Below are 24,505 nucleotides of genomic sequence, written 5' to 3' on the forward strand. Positions count from 1 at the left end.
TCATCCATTGTCATGGAAGGAAGGCTATGCGTCAGGGTAGGTGCAATGTCTGGGTGGTAGAGAGCTGTCATGGTGTATGTGCTCAACTGTTGCTTCGGTTTTCTCAGTGAATTAGGACAAAAAGTCATCGGCAGAGAGTGAGGGCGGGGAGGGAGCATTAGGGGTTGAGGACAGAGGAAAATCTATGAAATAGCCATTGAGGTAAGTAGGAGAATGACAAATATAAGTACAGCATGGGACCCATGCCCATTGGAAGTCCATGGTCGTGAATGGTCAGAAAGGAAGATTAGTCGACACGTGTGTGTTTTCTCCAGCCACATTAAACTGTGAGGAAGAGGCAGGCCCGGCATAGGTGGAGAACTGTGTTTAATCGGGGTCATGTATGTCAACAAGCACAAGCAAGAGACAGGCAAGGGACTTTCGAGTCTATGTAAAGGAGTATATTGGAGATACATCCAGGAAACCTAATTTTCTGTTTTTATTACAAAACTTCATGGAGGAAGTGTTCCTGGAATCATCTCATAAAGCATAAATAGATGTTAGATGTAAGGGAAGAGAGAGAGACAACATTCAAGGTGGAGGAAAGAGCCCAAGCAAGGACATATGCAAACAAGTGCAGTGTGTACTCAGAGGAAAGAGTGTCATTGGCTAACAGTGTGAAAGTTGGGGTGGGTACGAGTGGACAAAAGAGTCGTGGGTGTACGAAGCAGGGACTGCAAACATAGTCTCTACAGGGCTGGGGGTAAGACTGTCAGCCTCTGTCTTGCATTCCCAGTCACAACTACTCAACCCTCGTATGAGAGTGGGAAACAGCCATAGACAATGCATGAATGAATGCATTCGGAGCAGACAGTCGGAATTTGACCCACGGGCTATAGTTCACAGACCTCTGACTCCTGGGGGAATCTCTTAATCAGTCCCAACTGGAAAAGAGTTGAGAAAGTGATACGTTTAAATGTCTCAAATTGTCCTGTTATTAAGGGTACCAGCATTTTTTTCAGTAATCGCTTTTAAGCTGTTTTCAATTGACACTAATATTATGAAATTTTCAAATACAAAATTGCATTAAACACAATCTGTGCTCAGTATTAAAGCTAAAAAAAAAACCCCAATACAGATTATGTTACCATGGGTACTACTTTGACTTTTAAAAATTAATTCATATAAGATCTAAAGTTGGTATTCAATTCTTTCATAAGGCCACACAACTTGTTAACAAGGCCTATAAATCTCCCAATTTATCAAAACAACAAAAATAAATGATTAAGTAAGATGTTTCTTCTTTTAAAAATACTATTTCACATAAGGTTTACAAAGTATGTATTTTTAATATATATATATATTTTTAAATAAAAACAGTATTTAGTTTTGGCGAATAGTTAAGACAAATTGCTTGATTATATTGAAATGTTTCTAAAGCAAGTCATAACCATTTAAATGTCTATGCTACCAACGTGGTTCCCTGGTGGCTCAGTGGGTTAAGCATCCAACTCTGGATTTTGGCTCAGGTCATGATTTGGCTCAGGGTCATTAGATCAAGCCCCACATCGGGCTCCATGCTGGGCCTGGAGCCTGCTTAAGATTCTCTCTCTCCCTCTCCCTCTGTTTCTCCCCCACTCGCGTGCATGTGAGTGTGTGTCCTCTCTCTCTCTCTCAAATAAATAAATCTTTTTTAAAAATGTCTATACTACCAAAGACCAAGGCAATAATAAAATTTGGATACTTATGATGACTGCTCAAAAAGCATTAATTAAATCGATGGTATTATAAAAAATAAATAGAGAAACACTTCAGGTAGTTTATCATCTAAGAAAGACAATGATGCATACATGTAGCTGGAGGGCACATATACTCCGATCATAGTTCCATGTAGCAATATGTTCATGTGCTTTTTTTAATCATTTGGTGCAAAGGTTCTTGAAAAATGTGTTGCCTAAGTGTTTTTGAAAAATGCTAGCTAGTATAATTCTCTAGGGCAGGTACAATGGACAGCTTGCCCAGAATAGCACAGCTCTAATATTTAACCTCGTGTCTAGGAATAGTTAACGAGATCTGTTCCTCTAGCCCAGTTTCCAAAAGTACTGCATTCAGAACACTTGGGAAAGGTGAAGAAATTCTCCCAAATCAGAGCACAAAAGGACAAAAAGTTGGAAATTATGAGACAGTGCTAGAAATTCCAACATAGGATTGAAATGGAACTCCAGAAAGAGCAAAGAGAATGGAGAGGAGGAAATAATTACAAAATGATTTTTAACAATGCTATAGAGTTGGAAAAAGACACCAGCTTTCACTTTGAAGAGGCATAAAAAGTACTGATGAAAAACGTGGTATTTTTTAACCTAAATTCTCTAATTCCGGGATAAAGAACACCATGCTAATAGTATTTGTGGAGTACAACCAAGTTACTTAAAAACAAGAATCAGAATGAATCCGATCATGTGGTACTTAGAAGACAACAGAACTAATCTTCAAAGTTTAAGGGAAAATGAATTTGAACCTAGAAAGATATTAGTATTTAAGAAAGAGAGCAAAAAATATTCTTTCATACCAGACTTTCGAAAGTGTAAGATCCACAGAATGTGAAATAATAGTGAAAATGTGAAAATGCATTTGGGGAAAATAAAAATGTCCAAAATAATAGAAAAAGATGTGGGATATAATACTATGAAGCATAAAACAAGTAACATTTATATTTGGGTTTAAATAAAGGCACTGTTCTTCTAAAGTACAAGGTCTTTTATCTGCTTCATTCATTCATTTTGCAAAAATGTGAGATCCTTGTGATTGGAAACGCTGTTTGTCTTGTCCATTACTGTACCTCCAACACATAAAAGCATACTAGCTTAATATAATAAGCACATATTCTATGTTTGTTGGATTTGGTTTTTCATTTATTTGCAATTACATTGTTCCTCTTCTCACAACCATCAATCTCTTAGCTGCCCTTGCGTCCCCATCCAGCAGGGTAGCAGTTAGTCACTGTAAAAACTACCCTAACTGGCACCCTAAGTTCCCTCCGCATTTCATCTTCCTGCTACTTTGATTTTGCTAAGTTCAAATTACAAGCTACAAAGTACTGCTGGAAAAAATAAGCCATTATAACTTCTTGAGACACAACCTCCAATGTATTTTATTAAGGCTAATAATTTCTTGCTCTCTGACATTCTCCACACTTTAAAAATCAGCTTTATTGAGGTATAATTTCAGCCTTAATAAAATACACTCAGTTTAGGTATACAGCATGGGAATTTACACAACCGAAATTGGCAAATGCTACGTATCACCGCCTTTTATTTTTTTAAGAACCAACTTCCTTGCCTACCACGGACTATAGCCTTACTCATTTTTGTACTTAAATTTCTCAAAAATGTTTTAAAATCTTTGTGTTTTTCTGTGTTTTAACTCTTCTTCTAAGGACACAGCACTGAAAAATAAAAAGGTAAAAATGAGTAATTCTAAAGTATCACTGACAGTGTCCTCAGTTACCGTGGAGAAAGTGAAATTTTACACAGGATGGCAAGAAAGACCTCACTAAAACGGTGACATTATATTTAAAGTAGAAACCTTGAGTCAGCAAACAGTATCTGAGGAAACAGTTTTCCTGGCAGAGGCAACAAGAAACACAAAGACCAAAAAAAAGAGGAAGAAATATAAAGACGCTGTGGGAGAAGTGTGCCAAGAAGAGCAAGGAGGCTCATTCAGACAGATGTCCAGGAGGTAAGGGGATGGGGGGGTTAAGTAAGGGGCAGTGGCGGGCAAGTATGCCATCAGGTAAGGACTTGGGTTTAACTGGAAAACTTGTTTGAAGCATGTTGAGCACAGGGAAGATGGGATTGTCTTAGACTTCAAAAGCCACACAGTGGCTGCAGCATTGAAGAAGACTCTGCGTGGGCACAGGGAGACAAACTGGGGGGTTGCTACAATAATCCAGGGTACTCGTAACAGCGATGGAGAGAGGTGTATATCCCGATGAACTGATGCTAGGTACAAAAGAAAGAGAAGTGTCAAGGATGACTCTGAAGGCTCTGGCCTGAAAGGGGAAGAGCAGGGTTGCCATTGTTTAAAACAAAGGAGGCTCTGGGCGCCTGGGTGGCTCAGTTGGTTAAGCAACTGCCTTCGGCTCGGGTCATGATCCTGGAGTCCCGGGATCGAGTCCCACATTGGGCTCCCTGCTCAGCGGGGAGTCTGCTTCTCCCTCTGACCCTCCTCCCTCTCATGCTCTCTGTCTCTCATTGTCTCTCTCACAAATAAATAAAATCTTAAAAAAAAAAAAATTAAAACAAAGGAGGCTCTGAAAGGAACAGGTCTGAGAAAAAAAGTCAGGAGCTCAATTTTGAAAAGATTAAGTTTCATGATTATTAGATATTCAATTTTATTAAGATGTGTGGAGGAGAGCTGGATTTCAGCACAGATGTCCCAGAAAGAATTATGGGAATATTGATAATATACCAAATAAGCAATGAATCAGTGAAGGCAAAGGGAACCAGAGGCCTATTGGTCTTCACTGTTCAGTTCTGCACAGCATTACTAGGTATGCCCTGTGTGCGAGGCACTAGGGGCTACAAAGGGGAATAACCATAGCCCCCGTTTCTTCAGGAAATTATAGAAACCCACACATACTTTCATTATAATATTAAAAATGCTAAGACAGTTTGGGGGTCCAGCTTTTTACGTTGAGAGAAAACATCCTCGAGGATACGACAAAAATAGACTACCTGAGAGGATGAATAAAATTAGCCAATCCAGGGAAGGAGAAAAGAACTTTCCAGGCAGAGGGAAAATAGTGGGCAAAGGCAGAGAGGCATGAAACAATAGGAAGGATGCAGGGAAACTCCAACACTGCAATTTTCCTAGCACGAGTTAGAGAAAGGGAGTCGTAGTGGTAGAGTGAAGGATGAATGGGCTAAGTCATGGGGAGCCCTGCCTGACAGAAGAATGTGCTGTTCACTGTGTTCATGAGTGCCACGACATGATTAAATCTGCACTGGCTATAGATCATCTTGACCACTGTGCAGAGGGTGTATGTGAAGGAAGCGAGACTGAAGGTAGGAAAATAGGTAAATTATTATTACAGTCGTCAACATAAGGAACTAACCTGAGGAAGAAGTAATAGGAATTGAAAAGTAGCCACAATATTATCATAGTTATCTGCAGTAATACTGCCCAGCAAAATGGGCAGGGCTTGTTGGCAGTCTGGGAATGCTGTGTGAGGGAGGAGGAAGAGTCTAGGACGCCTAACAGGTTGTATGCTTTGATGTCTGGGTCGTTAGGTCACTAATTGAGATTGGACACAGGCAGGGCTCGTAGGAGGGGAAGATGATTCACTCAGTGTTGCCAATGCTAAGTTTGGAAGGCTGGTTGGGATACCAAAGAAAATGTTCAGGCAGACAGATGAATATGCAAATTAAAGCTTAAGAGATAGCAGGGCTAGAGATAGAATGCATTGGCTTAAACCATGAGTTCAGAGGAGATCAAGCTCAGAGAGTAGGTAAAGAGAAAACTGCAGTGAGAAAAGAGAGAACAGCCATCTTTAACCTTTCTTCAGATAATGGCTTCAGTGAAAGGATTCTAATTGCTTCAGGTTATTGGTAACAGCTAACGTGATCATACAGCAAGCAATTACAGCACTCTCATGGACTCTGATGGCGCATCTCCTTGAATGTAAGAAGCACATTTTTTCAATGTGAATGTTTCTGAAACAGGGTTCACGTCTTATAAATGATCTCTATTCTCATCCTCGGAAAAGCTGTTATTAAAAAGATTGTGCTTCTTAAAAAATTGATGGTGTTTCACCGCAGGTTCTCTGGGAAGGAGACTGACAGATTCATGGGCAGGAGGTGTACTGAGAAATGTCTTTAGGATCAGTATCTGTGAGGGAGGGGTAAGAAAGCTCACTGGGCAGAGGGAGAAGTAAGGCCACTGTGCCATCACCAACTCGGCTTTGAGGAGCTCGAAAGCTGGGATGGCTCTCGGGAGCTGTACCAAGCTGGGAAAAGCCCTTAAAACACTCCCCTCCTCCCAAAACACGGGACACAGGCTGCCTCTGGAGCGTGGGTGTGACCTTGGATAAGGAGAGTTTCTCCCAGAGATGACTGTCCTCTGAGACTCTAGCAAGCGGCACTCCTGGCAGCTGTGGTAACCAACTCTCATCCCTTAAGAAGAATATGGTCACAGCATGGCATCCATTACAAGTGACATTTATGAATGAAGGCAGTGCAGCATTTTTATCTCAGTATCGTTTGATCTTACTATGATCATGAAGTATTAAACATAAATCTTCTCTGGCACAACCCATTTCAAGTCAGGAAAATGGAGATGAGCACAGAACATACCTCCTATTTTTAGTAAAAGTATAGGTCATCTGAAATCCTACCCTATATGGGATAAAACAGAGAAAGAGAATTATTTCTGAAAATTAAAGAAATAATGTAAGATCGGGGCACCTGGGTGGCTCAGTCGGTTAAGCGACTGCCTTCGGCTCAGGTCATGATCCTGGGGTCCCTGGATCGAGTCCCGCATCGGGCTCCCTGCTCGGCGGGGAGTCTGCTTCTCCCTCTGGCCCTCCCCCCTCTCATGTGCTCTCTCTCATTCTCTCTCTCTCAAATAAATAAAATCTTTAAAAAAAAAAAAAAAGAAAGAATGTAAGATCGAAAAAGACATTCACTACAAAATTCCTAGGGATTTACTGAAAATTATTTGGGAATGAAAGAGTAAAATAATAATGGTTAAGTGCTAAGTTACTGAGCACTTAGAAGGACAGGCAGATTTACCATAAAATCAGTGGTGCTCTAACACCTCGGTCTTGCATTGCCAATGGTGAGGAAGCAACAGTCCTAGCCCTGTCGACGGGGGCATCAAGAATGGGTGGCCCCAGCCTTTGGTCACCTTCTACCTTCTAGAGGTCATACTGGGTTTGCAAACAGGTACTAACTGCGGGCAGGCTGCCAACACTTCCTTCGATCTATTTGGACTCCAATAACAATTTAACCCCAGCAGACCTCATGAGGAATCTGAACCTCATCTGTGACTCTAAGGATGTGAATACAATGCATCAGGGCCACCATGTCCCAAGTTCTCAGCCACTTTACATTCCCTCCCCGCATCTCTCACAGCAAGACCTGCCCACAGGGTAGGGACAGGGAGTCAAGAGGAAGCAGTAAGGACCTGGCCAAGCTGTGGAGGCACTGGCCTGTCCAGATCAGGTCAAGTGAAACCCAAAAGCTGGATTTCTCTGAGGCTTCCCTCCAAACAAGGAGGACTGCCTGAGCAGGCAGCTGTGGGGTAATCAGAAATGCAGTATTTCCAGTAATGTGTTATCAAGGTAAATGAATACTTCCTAAACCATCAATAATAACAAACAAATTCCAACTCACTTTGCTATAGAAAAAAAATAAATTTTCTCTCTATTTGCTCTATAAAAAATATTTAAAATCATCATCATCATCTAAAAGAGGACATCTGAGTCTACACAGACAAAGATTTGTAGGAAATAAAGTATATAAAGGTGAGTTAGGAAGTTTTTTTACTGATAATGGTAACATTTTGTGATGTTTGTGGTATTTCTCAGTTCTTTTAGTATTTGTAATTTGTGATTGCTCTTCCCATTCTAAATAAATACCCCAAAATGTGCTGGTTGACTAATTTTGTGTTCATAATTTAGTACTCTTTTTATTAAAGAGGGCCCGGACCCTGTAAATGCTTGAGGCCCTACAAACCTGGATTCGCTCTTATTTATGATGTGCTAGACACTTCTTCCAAGCACTCAATTGATTTAATCAGGTAAATGTATGAGGTAGATGCTTTCATTCGATGAGAAAGTTGAGGACAAAGACTTTAAGGAACTTGCCAAAAGTGACTCACGGAGGACAAGACAGTGTCAAGATTTGAACGCATCTCACTCCTGAGCTCATGTTCTTTCAACTCTATGCTATACTGAAATAAGCAATTTATAGATTCTTTTGATGCACTTTGATATGCAGCCTTTCAATTATCATTCAATACTTACTAAGTCCCTTTTTTGATTAAGGGAATGTGCTAGGTGCTGGGTAATATCAGGCAGATACTATAAAGCTCCTACCCCGGGTGCCTGGGTGGCTCAGTTGGTTGAGCGACTGCCTTCGGCTCAGGTCATGATCCTGGAGTCCCGGGATCGAGTCCCGCATCGGGCTCCCTGCTCAGCGGGGGGTCTGCTTCTCCCTCTGACCCTCTTCCCGCTCGTGCTCTCTGTCTCTCATTCTCTCTCTCTCAAATAAATAAATAAAATCTTTAAAAAAAAAAGCTCCTATCCCCCACAAACCATACTGACTAATAAGGAGACCCAAAATGCTGCAACAGAAAACATAATAAAATCAAAGGTATTAAGAAGTGCCACAAATAAATAAAGGAGAAATAATGAATTAAACATTCTCATCTGCCAAGTGAAAGAGTGTGAGCAATGGTGTATAAACATAAGCTAAGTCTTCCTTTTATTCATGTAACATTGGGGAGCTAATGTTACAATATTTCAAAATTTCAACTCAAGATAGTGGATATATTTGGGATAACACATTTTTAAAGTTTCATTTCAAGACTAATTAACAGATGTTTTCTGAGTACCTATGAAGTGACTGGCATTTTGATAGGTGTTTGGTGATCACATTGAGAAAAAAAATTTCATATCTGGAAAGAATAACAGAGATCCTAGAATCTACCCTCTTTTGTAATGAGGAAGCTGAGGCCAAAAAGATATGCGGCATATGTTTCAAGAGTCACCTCTTTCAGGAAGCCTTTCCCTAAATGACCACAGTCACAGACCATTTTACCTTTTTATAAACTCCGCATAGGCTTTGTTTGGTGGCTCTTGTTCTTTGATTGGGTACTTGTTTTATACATAGTGAGGTCATGAGCTTTTTAGCTCTTTTTTTTAATGATCAATGACACCTTTAGCATCTAAAAGCTATAGACTCTTTCCTCAGAAAAATGTACAGAAGCACATATCCAAAAATTTAAATAAAATCATCTTAAGATTAAACATTCAGTCCTCTAGAGGCCTCAGGATCCCAGGTTAAAGATCTTTCTTCTAGATCGTTGGCTTCATGAAATGATTTTTTTCTTACACATGCCCATAATACATGCATAAAGTACACTTATCTGTGTATCTCCTATAGTGCTTAATATTGCAATAAATATGGTAGAAGTTTAGTAAATGTCTCCTGATTTGAGTTATCCAAGAACTAAGCTGCAGCCAACTGAAGACACAGAACCAGCCTCATCACTCTCTGCCTGGTCATGTCTTACACTATTTCATGATTTCTCTTAAAAACAAAACAAAACAAAACAAAAACGGGGTGGGAGGGAGGCGCATGGGCCTGGATGGCTCAGTCGGTTAGGTGGCTGCCTTCGGCTCAGATCATGATTTCAGGGTCCTGGGATCGAGCCCCATGTCAGGCTCCCTGTTCAGCAGGAAATTTGCTTCTCCCTCTCCTTCTGTCCCTCCCCCCCGGCTCATGCTATCTCTTTCTCACTCTCTCAAATAAAAAAATAAAATCTTAAAAAAAAAAAAAGAAGACACAATCATTAACATTGTGGGCTCAGTTTTACAGTGGAGGTAAAATAAACATTCAAGTACAAACTCAGCATAACCACTTGGATAGGACTATATGTGCAATAAAAATTCACATTTAGGACAGGACAGCACCTGTAACCTAGACAATACTCAATAAATATCTGTAAGGTGATTGTGAGTACATGAATAAATGAATAATAAGGAATGACTAAATGCTACTGCTAGTGGAGAAGGCTTTTGGATGGGGTGGCCATTGCGGTTGGTATTGAAGAGTAAGTTGTGATGAGCACAGGGTGTTGTATGGCAGTGTTGAATGACTATACTGTACACCTGAAACTAATATTACACTGTATGTTAACTAACTGGAATTTAAATACAAACTTAAAAAAAAAAGTGAACAAAATTTGAATAGGAAGGAGGATATTCCAGCTAAGATAGACCCAGCGTAAGTAATACCATCTGATTAGGAGAAAACCCAAGAGCTTCCACTGAATATAAAGTATTAAAGGGGGTCAGAGGAAATTGTAGGGAAGCAAAATTTGTCACCCCAAAATGTGTCTCTTCGGCACTGGATTATTTTAAGTTGATTATTTTTAAGAAACAGAAGGTTCAGGGGCGCCTGGGTGGCTCAGTTGGTTAAGTGACTGCCTTCGGCTCAGGTCATGATCCTGGAGTCCCGGGATTGAGTCCCGCATCAGGCTCCCTGCTCAGCAGGGAGTCTGCTTCTCCCTCTGCCCCTCCCCCCTCTCATGCTCTCTCTCTCTCTATCTCATTCTCTCTCTCTCAAATAAATAAATAAAATCTTTGGGGAAAAAAAAAAGAAACAGAAGGTTCGGGGAAAAACTTTGGCCTTACCCCTAACTGCCGAAAAGAATTAAGAGTACCTACCCTGGAAAGGAAGATATCAGCATGGATAACAACAGTATAATATGAACTAGGGGTGGTAGACAGGGAGGAACTTAGTAAAATCAGTGCTTCTGCATGGCCCAGCCAATACTTGTTTACCGAAAGGGCACTTGTTATGATTGAGCACTGGTTATTATATGTAAGTGATGAATCACTAAATTCTACTCCTGAAACCATTATTACACTGTATGTTAACTAGAATCTAAATAAAAATTTGAAGAAAATAAATAAATAAATAAATAAATAAATAAATAAATAAATAAATGGTACTCCCTACCTGTTCAGTAATTCCCCTCCCCCAAAAAAATATTTACTCTTTTTCATCTTCCTGTGAATTGTCTTCCCTCCCTTTGAAGTCCCAGACCCCTAACCTGTTCTCCTTAGCTCTGGATGGCATATACACCTCAGTTGCCTGACTGCCGTGGGCCTCATATTCTTATGGAGCCCCCCTACATACATAGTTCAATTTGATTTTCTCCTGTTAATCTGTCTCATGTCAATTTAATTCTTAGACCAGCCACAAGAATCTTGAAAGGTAGAGGAAAGTTTTTCACCATCAAAATACATTTGAATAGTCAGGCTGGAGTAGGATTACATGTGACCTAGAAAGTGAAGCTGAGGAATCTGATTTGATTTTCTAGATTCTGAGACAGTGATGTTACCTAACAGTTGTCCTTGACAGTAATTATTAATTAAATGCAAAACTGAAGAGAAAAAAGTCATATATCATTTTTTAACATCTGCTTGTATAAACACTCAGACCAGTTATTCATCTATTAAAAAAAAACTATTGCCCTAATCTGATAAATAGTCCTTCTACTTTAATAAATAAGTTTGTGATTCCTGGTAATCAACAGTCATTCTTTTTACAGGAAAGGAAAGACTTGATTTTTCAAGAGTGAGAATTTGTAATTGATTTAATACTGAGCCCATGTGTTAATTATTAGCTGGATAAGTACAAGGTTGGGTCATAATTAGTTCATATCCTATATGAAATTTTCCAGCTCCTTAGCACATATGCCTAATAGGAGCTCTCTTCTGGACCGTGGTCCTCTTTGTCTGTTGCTTCCTTAAGTGTATTTTTTTTTTTAATTTGCTTTATCAAGTGTTCATACTCTTTCTGTATTTTGACCTGGCTACTAAAGCTCGTCATTATTCAGTCTCTCTACAAATCCACTCACAGTATGATTGAGGTATAGCCCCCTGTAGGACTCTACCTAGGGAGCTGGCATCCATCTTGTCAGTTCAGATGAAAGAATGAACAACTAGAAGTCATATCAACCCCCATGGCATGGCCAGACCAACCAAGGAACACATAGGCGTAGGCTCAAGGGATAGGAATACTTACTCATCATCCAAAGTAACCCATAGGACAAGGAGTTAATCAGCACTAATGAAATCTCTCACATACAGACAAAGATATTTTTCAGATTCCAAGTCTCTTGAGATGAAACAGACCTCCAAAGGACCAGATGGAGCCGGCACCAGAAGTTAGTAAGTAGCATCTGCTAACATGACCCTCAGGGCCTCCGATCAGCAGTGTCCACCTTCTCAGGAGACCCCTGCCCCAAATTTTGCCCTTAAAAAAAACCCTCACTTACAAGGCATCAGAGAATTTGGGATTTTTGAGCATTAGCACCCCATTTTCCTGGATGGTGCCACACCAATAAAATAGTCTTTGTTCACTGCAAGAGCTCAGTGTCCGTTTTTATTGGCTTGCTGTGCACTGAGTGGACGAACTCTCGTTTGGTTCAGTTACAGACGTTTATGGGGGAAAAGTCTGTAACTTGATAAAATTAATTTTATTTGTGGAATTCAATTATCAATATTTTCCAAGGTTAGACTCAGTAAAGAAAATCCAGAGTTAATCACCAGTAAGTAAAGTTTTCCTAGAGTTCACATTTTCTTTCAACAAATATGGATCTTAATTTAAGGAGAGGGCGAACAAAGCTGGATATTAATGTATTAATAATTTATATGGGAAGCTAATAGTTAAACTTGCCTTTACTGTTAACTCTGAACAAACGCCCAGAAAAAAACTCCACAGTTCAGAGAAAACTATTTTTGAAGGAGGAAAGGTACACTAAAAGAACAAAGTCTTGCATTAATAGTCTCTATAGTAGAGTACATGCATTCAATGTATCTAATGTTGACTCTTCATGAAAAATTTTGAACAATTGTCTAGAAAAATCACTTCTCAGCAGAAACTACTTCGACATGAGCTCTAAGTCTGTGAATTAAATTGAAATCCACAGTCTGTATGGTGCCAAAAGAAAATAATGACTCTTGGCCTCAGGAACAACACAATGGGTCACTTAAAGTCTGAGAGTTACATACAACAAATGGAGATAATAGGCTTTCTGTACTAATAACCCCTTATCAAGCCAATTAATGACTTAACTCGAGCACCCAAAGAGATTCTGTGGGTTATTATCTGAAAAAAAAGAAGGCTCTACAATAGGATAAAAAGACCATGCGGAGTAATTGCCTTAGGAAAAAAAATGTTTTCTCACTTTCCAGTAGAAATATCTGAAACATAAATTATATGGGAATGAGAAATATGTTAAGAATCCTGTTATTTCACTTTGATTCCCTTGGGCACCCATTATCATGCTAGAACTGAATATTTACATAAAATAAACACCATTAGCAGAAAAGAAGATGACAGAAAATTCTTTTCCCACTTAGGGCATTTCAACATCTGGGCTACCATGGGCCATTAAAGCACAATGAAACCGCCTGCCTGGCCTGCCATGTACCCTTTTATTTATTTATTTTTAAGGGAAAATGTCAGGAAATATCTGTATAGTTTAGACTCCCTTTGGCTGCTGAGCAACCTGTTTCCAGGAAAAGCAAAACATTACTATGACTTTTATTCCCTTTGAAAAAAAAAATGTCTTCTCTTCCTTTTTAACTTCGGTTAATTAAACATGCCAACTCATATGAAAAAAAGAGAAGGAAAGAAACCATGTTCACGGTGCATCTCATGTAAGAGTTCAGAGCAAAAATCAAAAGCTGTTTTGGGGAAAGAAGAAAAATACACAAGAAGGGCAAACAGGCAGTCTCTCAGGCTCTGCTTAAGGAAGGCAACACAGGACCGCTAATAAGTCGCAGAATTTAGGTCTGTACTGGCTGAGCTGAATATCATAGATGTCAGCCCATATGATTACAAAGACAGGGTGACATGGCCACAAAATGTAAGTGGAGAAAAAGTTTTAATATAGAAGAATTTGCATTAAAGGATGCTCATTTAAGAAATCTCCCCAAAATGTTCAATTAATACTCACTGAGGATTCCCTGGTTTGAGGCAGTTCTTGGGAGCTATGCCTAGGGTAACAAAAAAGGTGAATTACTGAACATAAATGATATTTGGTCTTTGACAGTGTAAATATCCAAGGAAGACACCCAGAAAGCTTGGGTCTAATGTACAGCATGGATGGGTCCAACAAGACTATGGAGCCCCTGAAGGAAGGCTGGTGGGAGAGGAGTTCTGTATGGAAGAAAGTGGTCATATGAAGGATACGTCCAAATACACTGGGCAAACACAGCTCTGAGTTAAAACTTAACACTCAGGTTCTGAGTTTTTAATGGCACACAGGGCAGCAACTTATAAAGATAATTTCCGATCACATTTTATAAGACTTTCCTTTATAGGCAAGACATAAAGCCATCTCCATAAAGGAAGCTTTACAACAAAACTTTCCATCAAGTGTTCGACAGAAACAGAACCAACTGACAAGTCTCTGATATTCAAAGAACAACAAAAAAATAAAAACAGTAATACAATATTTATTCAGTGGAACGAAGCACATAAAACACAGGAGATAGCTCACTTCTGGACATGGTATTGGTGGCATTAGGCTTCCTGTCTTGAACACTCAGAGTCACACTCTCCCTCCAGCTATAATAAAATATTGCTGTCCAGCTAGAAAATCAACACACTGGCTTCCAAAGCACATGGGCTCGGTAGTTTTCCTATCAGAATCCTACAGCTTTATGAAGCCACGTATTGACGGAATGGCAGTGTAAAAAGAAAATAAAACCAAAAGAAAAGCAGACAAACAGCTGTTTTCCCTTACACTGAGGCATTGCTGCAAACATATAGTAGTGTAGGTTCTTACACAGTGAAAACTCTTTTTGTTCTCTACACACTGAATGACACATGAATCATCTGTTCTGTTTTGGTTGCCATTTTCCAAACTTTATTACCAGAAAAATCATTCCCTATGTGCATGTTGCCCATAATATCCTCCCTTCCAGGGAGAGAATTATATAGCTCAGACCCCATTTCTAATTTAACTGTTCATTTAATTTTCTTTAACACTTTAAAACATCAGCTGGATGCTTTGACTTGTCACAACTGGGCCATCAACTTGGTGGAGAACCCATAAGAATGGCAATACTGGACCTTCATACCACATATTTCACAAAGAAAGGCAAATCAACTTTGCTAAGACAACACATAACAACTCTGGCCATCGTCTGCCATTAATGATGTCTGTGTTTTAATATTCAGTACTTTATCCTCGAGAGCAGAAACAGGAATTTCTCATTAAAGAACAATCATGCATATTTTGTGACCAATAGCATGCCAAGTAAAAGATATTTCTGGTAAAATAAAGAGAAACAAGAAAAAAATGGGACACTTATTTGAGAAGAGCAAAGTGTGCATAAAAGTTGGACCCCAAGAAAGTTTTCTTGTGTGAAGAAAGAAAACAAATCCTATAACTTAAGTATGACAAGCTCCATACGCATTCCAATGAATTTTACTATAATATTCACGCAGGTTCAACTATAAAATTTTTTCATGTGTCTTTATGAGATCCAGCAAACAAATTTCTAAGCAGTCAAACAAACAACCAAAAAAAAAACTCCAGCAACTCAGAAACTGACCAAATATGTCATAGGTGTGTTTAAAATAATAGAAACTTAGAAAACTGCTCATTTAATAGTTGGGGACTATAAAGTTCAGAGATGTCTAGTGACTTATATGTAGTTATTGAGAAAAACCAGGACTGGACTTTGTTTCACACACAAACTACACTGTTCCCAATACAATTGAGCAGGTTATAGTCTAAGAGGCTGTTTGACCTGGTTAAATCATGGGGAAAAAAGCAGATGCCTATTATCGTCTTAATGAGGGGGAAAAAAAGAAGATTCAAAGCTGCCAATAAAGAAATCAATGATTCTCTGAAAAAAAGTTGTCCTCAACAGCCTAAGAAATATATGCCATATAATTGTTTATGTTATTTAAAATTGTTTATGTTTATGTTATTTAAAAGGAAAACTTATCTGTTTTCCTTTTTCGTAGTGTGCACCACTTCAAATATTCTGCTTCATAAAAATCCATGTGGTCTCCAGTCAATGGTAGCTTTATTTGAGAATGGGATTTTTCTTAATTGACTCTATGTCTTCGGCAGTTTGCAGCGATCTTTAGCACACTGCTATAGGAATTATAGTCACTCAACTCAATTGCTTCTTAAAAGCATATAAATAAAAAGAAAAACTATGATTGCACTCAAACTTCCAAAAGAAATGGAAATGAGCATGACTCTTGGTTAACCAACTCTTCAAAGTGTGTTTATAAGATAAGCAGGGGGGAGACAGGGTACAAAGGAGAAACCAAAGCTTGAAATCAAACAGGGCAGACTAAACCAACATTAGTGCAAATCACAGAAACATGGACAGCATAACAAAACCTAATGTACGTGATTCTTGACCAGCTGGATCTCCTATTTTACGGGACCAGTGTGCATGGAAAGCTCGTGTTGGAACGCCGTGAGGTGGACCTTTTATAGCACCGCGGGCCACCAACACAGTCTGACTATATAGCAGAAGGGGTCTCCATAATGCCCACGGATAACATCCAACCCTCTGCTCAATGTGATACGGGGACAAAGGTCTATCATTCAACCAAAACCCCGGCTTGACCTCTAGATCTGTCAATTACTGTTTTGAGTAATAGGACGTGGCAAGCAGAATTATACACCCCATCCCACCCCCAAAATCCCACCCTAAATGTGCATATGATGAAGGATCGCCCCTGGGGCTGTGTTATGTTATATAGGCACAGCTGACCTTAATAGAGAAATTATTGAAGGGGGTGGGGAGGAGGTGGCTAAGCTAATCACACGAGGTTTTAAAAGCAGAGAATTTTTTTCTGTGTGGTGGCAGAAGCGGAAGCCAGGGAGGCTCAGATCATAAGAAGGACTACACATGCCTTTGAGGGAGCCATTGTAAGCAGCAATCCTGGTGGCCTCTGGGAGTGGTGCATGACTCTTCCTGATAGCCAGCAAGAAAATAAGGACCTCACTCCTACAACCACAAAGAACTAAGTTCTGCCAACAAGCTGAATGAGTTTGGCATGGATTCTTTCCAGAGCCTCCATATAATAGCCCAGCCTGGCAGAAACCTTAATTTCTACCTTGAGACCCTGAGTAGAATATCCAATTGAGCCTGTCTGACTTCTGATCTCCAAAACTGTGATATAGTTAACGGGTGTAATTTTAAGTCACTAAGTTCGTAAAGATTTGCTATAAAGCATAGAAAACTAATATATAAGGAAATTTATTTAACTTCCAGAGCTTCTGAAAAACATAAAATACAAATCATTAATGGTTGTAATGAGAAGACACATCATGTGCCTGGTACAGTATTTAACATGCAGTAAGAATTCAAGACGCAATTACTGTACCTTTAAATATTTCATTTTATGACACTTCAGAGATTTCTGACACATTTTCTAAGTCAACCTTTCTGAGATCCTCTGCAAACTTGTTTGGGTAATACTTCTGCCTTTGTTCCCCTATACACTGAACAGATTTACAGGTCTGTGAAATTAAAATGAACTTTTATACGAGATAGCACAATAAAACAATCCGATGATTCTACAGAGCACATGTGAAAAGCAGTCTTGTTCATTTGTATGTGCATCCTATACTTGCTACACTTCAAGTGATCATAAAGTAACCACAACAAAAAGGATGTGCACCCTAATCAGTAAGCAAAGGTCCCAAGAGCTCTAGGTTGTGGCTCTCTACTACAATAAAGAGCACCTGAAGAATTACCTGAAACCTGCACAAATCTAGTATCAACTTTAGTGAAACATTTTAAATTTTGGCACCCAAACAGAAAGATCAAGTGCTTTGTTAATGTTCAATTTGCTGACTTGTTGAACTGCTCCAAATAATGTGCAGTTACCGAAGTACAAATGTGTGTTGAGAGAGAAGGACAGATAGTTAATTATGCTGGAATATTTGGAATGGAGTAAGAAACCAGAGTGTTTGTTCTGAGAGAGATAAACCACATAATAAAACTGAAAAGAGAGTGAATTCATGAGGCTATTTTCAGGATGACAGGATGTTTTGTATGTTAGGCAAATGGACAAAAGTTAGGGAAAGGCAGCAAATTACAGAATGTGAGTGGAAACACATTGTGAGAAGAAATAAACACATTACCTCTTATGTGTCATAAGAGGCAGATGTGTTCAAAGAACTGCCATCTAATAGTGGCGAGCTCTGAGGACAGTGGTACCAGGAGGTTATTATCCATCCAAAGAGTGCAAGGAAGCTGTAGAAAGCTGTTGGAAGCAAAGAAAGATCATCAACACAGGAAATATGGTGAGGAGGTAAGGCGAAGTTGAGGTATTTGATTTGGGTGACCATAATTCCCAGAGCAATGTGCTAAGGGAATTGCCAAAAAATACAAAGTCAATCAAATAAAATCATATCCTGGTTCACATAAAGCTACCCTTCAACGAGAGACCATGTGAATGTGAATAGTTGGGCTGAATGTATTTGTAATTGGATGAAAAATACGTAAAGAAGGAAATTTTATCAGTCTACCCCAAATTAATCCATTCAACAAATATCAATCGCCCACTGCAATGCTCTAAGTGCTGGCTATGAAGTGAAGATACGGCGGTGATCCAGATCAATGTCATACCTGTCCTTGTTGAGCTCACTGTTCAGTGAGGAAGACAAACCCACAGCTATTACATAATAGTGGGAATTACTAGAGGACGACACTATGAAAACACTCAAGAGAGGTGTCTAGCCTGAAAAAAAACTTTCTGAAGGAAGTAACATGGAAGCTGGGACCTCCAGGGCAAGCAGACATTCCTTAAGTGAAAAGAGGATGGGAGAGTTCCAAGTGGAGGGGGCCACATATCTAAAAGCTAGAAGATAAGAAACTGAGTTGTGTTTTCAAGAAAATGAAGACATTCCCTAAAACTAAGGCTATACTCAACATATATACTTGTCTATAAACTGGAATACTTTTACTTTGTTATTACTGTTTTTGTGTGTTTTTAAATTGGGCATTGCCAAGCTAGAAGTGGTTAGGAGCCCTCCCTGATTTTATGTATGAAGTTTGCTCTTATGTATGAAATCTACTGTTCAATCTAGATCCTGTGAATATTTTTCAATGGAAAATTCTTGCTACTCCCAAATGTTTGAAAACCCTTGTTTTTAGTAAAATGGGCAAGTTTGTGTTTCCGTTTTGTCATACCCACAAGATACTGTAGTATATAAATTATAAAGTCACTGAGACTATAAAACAACAAAGATATATGCAACAAAATATTTTGCTGTGAAGTCACTTAGAAAGTAAGGAAACTCTAACCAATTGAAATGACATTGAAACTACTAGATTAGAACAACAAACACAAAACTAAAATCACTCCCCATCCCTATTCTATGCTCTTTAAGCCTTGGTTATACCCTGAGAGAGAGAGAGGAAAAAAAAAAAACTGAATTAAAATATATTTATATTTTTGTCATCAAGGAATAAAAGTGACAGCCATTAAGAATTTACTTCCTATTGCTAAACCACTCTAGATAGTATAATGATCAACTAACAAAACAAGACTTTAAAACTCTCAAACTAGTAGATTTCCTCATAGATACAAACAGATCCTTCATTCAACACATTCGTTAGAAGTAGCTACAATTTTTCTTTAATTATAAACAATTACAATGAGCTGTACAGAACTTAAACCATATCTTACCTCATATTATTATGTGCTAGTAATGATTACTGAAGTACAGAAAAAAATATACAACTGTTAGGCTTGTATATAGAAAAATAGTTACATTTTATCAGATGTGAAATGAAAACCCACCCTGTTATGAAGATGGCCACAACAATCCTTGTCATCCCTGGGCCCTTATACAATGTGACTTTACCACTCCTCCCATCGAGAGGTGGAGTCTATTTCTCCTCCCACTAATCTGGACTGGCCCTGTCCCTAGAACTTGCTATGACTGAGAGGATGTGACAGAAACAATGAGCAATCTCCAAGGCTAGGTTCTAGGAGGCCTTGCCACTGTGTTTTCTCCATCTTGGAATGCTTCCGCTGCCATGAAAGAAAATCCAGGGAAACCTCTAATGAAGAAACTACGTGGAGAGAAAAACTCAGAGCAGAGCCAGTCCCAAGTTCCCAGACATGTGAATGAGGAGACCTTGGATAAGACCAGACAAGACCAGCAGAAAAGTTGACCAGCCAACAGACAGGATCATGAGAAATAATAAAGTGTGGTGGCTTTAAGGCACTAAGTTTGGATGTTTTGTCATATAGCAACAGATAACTGGGTCACTATATATAAATTTTTCAATCACAAGATTTAGAAAATAGGAGTTTGTAATTTCCTGTCAATATAGCCCTCAGACTCTGACATGAAATCATCTAACCTTCCATAGCACTCTGAAGTACTTTTCACAAACTCCTTTTTTCCTAACATAACCTATGAGCTAGTTATTCTTACTATCCAGATTTAAAGAGGAGGAAACAAAGGCTGATTAGTTTGCCCAGTTAGTAAGTGTGTCCACAAAACTGAGTCTCCCCATTAGTCTGTGACTTTCTTCAGGTAGGGCTTATCTAATGCATCTTTGTATCTAAGCACATGCATGGTGACCAAAATAAAGAAGGGTATTTTTCAAAGGTCGGATGGATGAATGCATGGATAGATAGATGGGATGAATGGATGAATGAATCAATTGGTGCCTCCTCTGCTATTTTAAATATTTAAGAAAAATGATATACATGTAGCCCACCCCCATACCCAGCCCCTCCAAGGTCTTACTTTTCCACGCCCGTTGTTGGCTATTTTTTCACTTGAATTAGTACCTAGATATTTTATATTCTTGGTTGTCCTCTCCTAAGTCAAATTCTATTTCTCAATGTTTCTCTTAAAATTGAGAAATTGAAACTGAATGTAATATTAAGTTTATCTAAAACTACTCCTTCTAATCTCAACTCTGCATTTTAATATTCTTTGTGGATTTCAAAAGTTTATCTGAAATAAAGCATCACCCTAAATAAAACAAAATAATTTCTAGGTTTTAATAGGAAAAGATTGAATCTCTTTAGAAATCTGTTGTAAAATGCAAAATGCCTTGGCTAAATTTACAATCAATAAAAGTCAGTTAGGAAAATGTACTCACTCTGTAGTAATCTACTTGAATCGAGGGACTAAATGGACTCATTAATTTTGGCTAACTTAAGAGGCTTCTTTAAATTGTGCCATTGATTCTGGTTAATTTGGATAGAATTAAAGAACTCAAATTGTTTTATTAAATTCTTTCTATACGCATTTACTTTGGTCAGTTTTAAAAGAATACAACTCCCTCCAACCCCACAGTTAAAACATAAATAATCTCAATGTCTTAAAGCCGGGAGCAGTTGGCTACAGTTCTCATGTCCTGTTTCATTCCATCACTTATCATGATGAGAGCATCATAGACCAAAGGTATCACTTTTTGTCTCTGTGACACCCAGCAAGTCAAACATAATTTTGCGTTAATTTCCTTGGAACTATGAAATCATGAATTCTCTGAAATGGTTATGTTAAGTTCTCATTAGAATTTTAAAAACGTATCTATATTAATTTTGCTGAACTTACTTTGGTATCTGGTTGAAAGAGAAGTTCTTACAAAGTAACTTTACAGGACTTACAAGAAGAAAAACATAATTTTATAAAATCTATTTCTAGGCAAAAATTCTTTTATTTTAAATATTTATGTAATTTTATGTTCACAACACTATTCAATTTTAGTTAGAATACTGTAATACATGTATCCATGCTCACTAATGATTTCTCAAATTATATAGATGCTGAAGATGAAGAAATCTAAATCTAAATCTCTAACTCCAACAACTCTGCCAAGGTTCTGTTCTTTTGCAATAAATTATAGCAGGGGTTGGCAAACTATGTCTTTAGGGGGGCAAATCAGGTTGCAGCTTGTTTTTGTTCTACATTTTTACCTTTTCAAAAAATTAAAAGAAGAGTTTAAGACATTTAAAAAGAAGATTCTGTAACTGGTTCCATATTTAGCACACAAAGACTAAAATATTTACCTTCTTGCCCTTAACACAAAATATTTGTCAATTCCTGACCAATGGATGTTTCTACCTGAATAGCCTATTGCTATCTCAAACCTAACCGAAAATTAAAATTTTCTTGTCCAGGCCTACAAAAACTCTTATGGACTACAGCAGAGAAAGGAATACTTCCCAACACACATTCCCCCTCCCCCTCAAAAAAAATTCTCCCTAGACTATACCCTCTCCTGACAACTCTCCATTTCTCTCCAATTCAACACTGGCCAGAGCCCCTCTGTGACCCCAGTCAGCCACATCTCTATGTCCTCCAGGATCCCTGCTGCTATTTCCAACAACTTAATCTGAGCTTGTGTGTCCTTAAGGCTGAACTGTCTTAACTACAATCTTTCTCTCACTCTTTGATTCTACTCTTTGTATTCCGCATGGGTTCATTTATAACAACAACATTACTGTCACCCAAATTTTATCAAGTCTTCCTACTGCTTACTATTGTATGTCTAAATACTATGGCACTTTCAATAAATAAATACATACATACATACATACTATGACACTTTCAAAGTCCTACTTACTCAGGCACGTGCATTTCCAAATTTTCCATTTAGTTGCCAATAGCAAGTTTCTTATTTCCCTCCAGTTAGTCAATCACTTTACCACATTCTACTTATGTTCCATGCCTTCAAATATCTAAAAGAAGGATAATTTTTTACTATGATTAATAATATTAAAAGAATAATTGCTAACAAATAATCAAGTACTACTTATCAGTTACTGTTCCAAGCTATGCATATATTTTTAATTAACTTTTTTATTATGGCAACTTTATAAGGAAGGTAATGCTATTATCATCATTGTAAAGATGAGAAATCTGAGGAACAGAGAAATTATATAATTTGCCCAAAGTTACACAGCTAATACGCGGCAGCAGGTATTAGGCAGCCTGGCTTGCATCCATGTTTTTACCACCATACTACGCTTTTCTCAATTAAACCAGTGTTTACTCCTGTTTGGAAGATCCCTACCACATAGCTTTCCAGAGGCTCCTACCTTGAAAATGTAACTTGGTCTAGACAGAGCTTCTTCCACAGTAGAGAGTAAAAATACGATCTGTGTATAAACACTAGACAACAGGTTACCCTTGGGATCAGAAAGATGTGATGCAAGTAGATGTTTCAGCGAGGAGGGTAAGAAGGCTAAGAGAAACAGGTAGAAGAAGACATGTGTGCAGTGAATTCTCCCTCCAGGGGTTGATATCTTTGGGAAAGTGAGTGGCGAGTACACTTGGGGGAAGGTTTGGTCCTGCCTCTCTGCTTTGAAATTCCTAATGGATACCAATGTGACGGGTAGCCCCATTCTAGAGGCAGTGAAATATGATAGAAAAACAAAGGTGAGGATTAGCTAGGCAGAGAAAAAGACTGAGAACACAACAAAGCCTCCTCTCTGGAAGGAAGTCAGAAATTTCTGCCTAAACCCACAAGAGAACATAGAAGATGACTGAGAAAGCCAGCAGTGTGCACGGGAAAGGCAGTGGGGAGGTGGCATAAAGGAAGCTGACCCCAGTGGAACAGAGATGGCTTAAAAGCATGGCCCAGGAGGGTAGACTGAGGCTCAGAGGATCTGCAGCATCTTTCCAAAGGAATTCCATTTTAAAGAAAATCTCTCTCAGCAAGGATATGCATATACCTTCCAGCATATGTGGCACTAAGTATTATCTCTATCACAGAATCAATCATTTAATGAATATTAATAAAATTAAAGTGGTTTAACCACAATTGTAAAATACATATTGAGAAAAGATAATCATACATCATGTATACTTTTTTAATGCACAAATCCATTTCTGTAAAGTGAGCTTTACTGGTAACAGTGAGGTAGACAAAGCCTAATGTCCCAAAAAGAAATGTTAACCTCAGATTAGCTTTTTCCGTAGAATATCTAAATAACCTATTGCATCAGAAAATTAAAATTTAGATAGAGAATTAAGTAAGCTTACTTAAGTAGATGATGGAAGTGAGGTTCATGCTTACGTACATACATGACTAACCCTCAGTATATATGTATACATGGTTAACCCTCAGGGTGCTTTGACAACTTCCTAAATATTATGTGCATACAATACCAAGACAAAAATAAAGACCTTTCCCAATATCACCCACTATAAGAGAACTAGAAGAAAAAAAAATGTTTGAAAAATTAGTATTTGATTCAACTCTACCCTTCCTCCTGATAACTGAATAAACAGAGCCCTGAAAAGTAGAAGACAAACTTGTTTCTTAATACTGCTGACTGGACAAAGCAAGGACACATTTTTTTTTTAAGGTGAGAGCATACTGAGAGTGGAACAAAAGGATAAGAATTAAACCACAGATGCTCAAACACAGGGTGGACAGATGTGTGCTCTTACTAAGATGGGCCATGCAATCTAAGATTCCAGTCAGACTCGCTTTGCCCGAATTCTTTCATCTTAAGTTATCCCATAGAAAGATCATACCATCATCTCAACAGATGGCAGTGACTCCTCTCACTTCATATGACAAATTCCAGCTTTTAAAAAAATACATCTAGAAAAAAGTATGTAAGTAAGCATCTAATTTCTGGATGGGCTTAAGGCAATTTTAAAAAAATTCAACAAAATAAGATTGATAGATTTAATGTATAATGAATAAAATAATAGGATAAACAGACTAAAATGTGGAACTAAAAATTTTAAATGT

The 24,505-nt window shown here is 38.4% G+C and overlaps 1 protein-coding gene across 15 annotated transcripts in view; it reads right to left on the reverse strand.

Moving 5' to 3' along the window:
* Positions 1-24,505, reverse strand: part of IL15 (interleukin 15) — a 74,031-nt gene that overhangs the window by 16,787 nt on the left and 32,739 nt on the right. For 3 of the 15 annotated variants that reach the window (XM_081811836.1, XM_081811839.1, XM_081811838.1), the window contains exons 2-3: positions 22,364-22,478; positions 17,908-18,029 (exon numbers count right to left, since the gene is read on the reverse strand). The exons of 5 other annotated variants lie outside the window; for them this stretch is intronic. The gene's annotated coding sequence lies outside the window, so the exon portion shown is untranslated. Of the gene's footprint in view, positions 1-13,737; positions 15,748-17,907; positions 18,030-22,363; positions 22,479-24,505 lie in introns of those variants that run through there. 7 more of the 15 variants (XM_081811844.1, XM_081811845.1, XM_081811835.1 and 4 more) reach the window with 5 other exon arrangements.

The sequence above is a fragment of the Leptonychotes weddellii genome, chromosome 2, assembly GCF_054177405.1.
Source record: "Leptonychotes weddellii isolate Sample4059 chromosome 2, ASM5417740v2, whole genome shotgun sequence".
NCBI classification, from domain to species: Eukaryota; Metazoa; Chordata; class Mammalia; order Carnivora; family Phocidae; genus Leptonychotes; species Leptonychotes weddellii.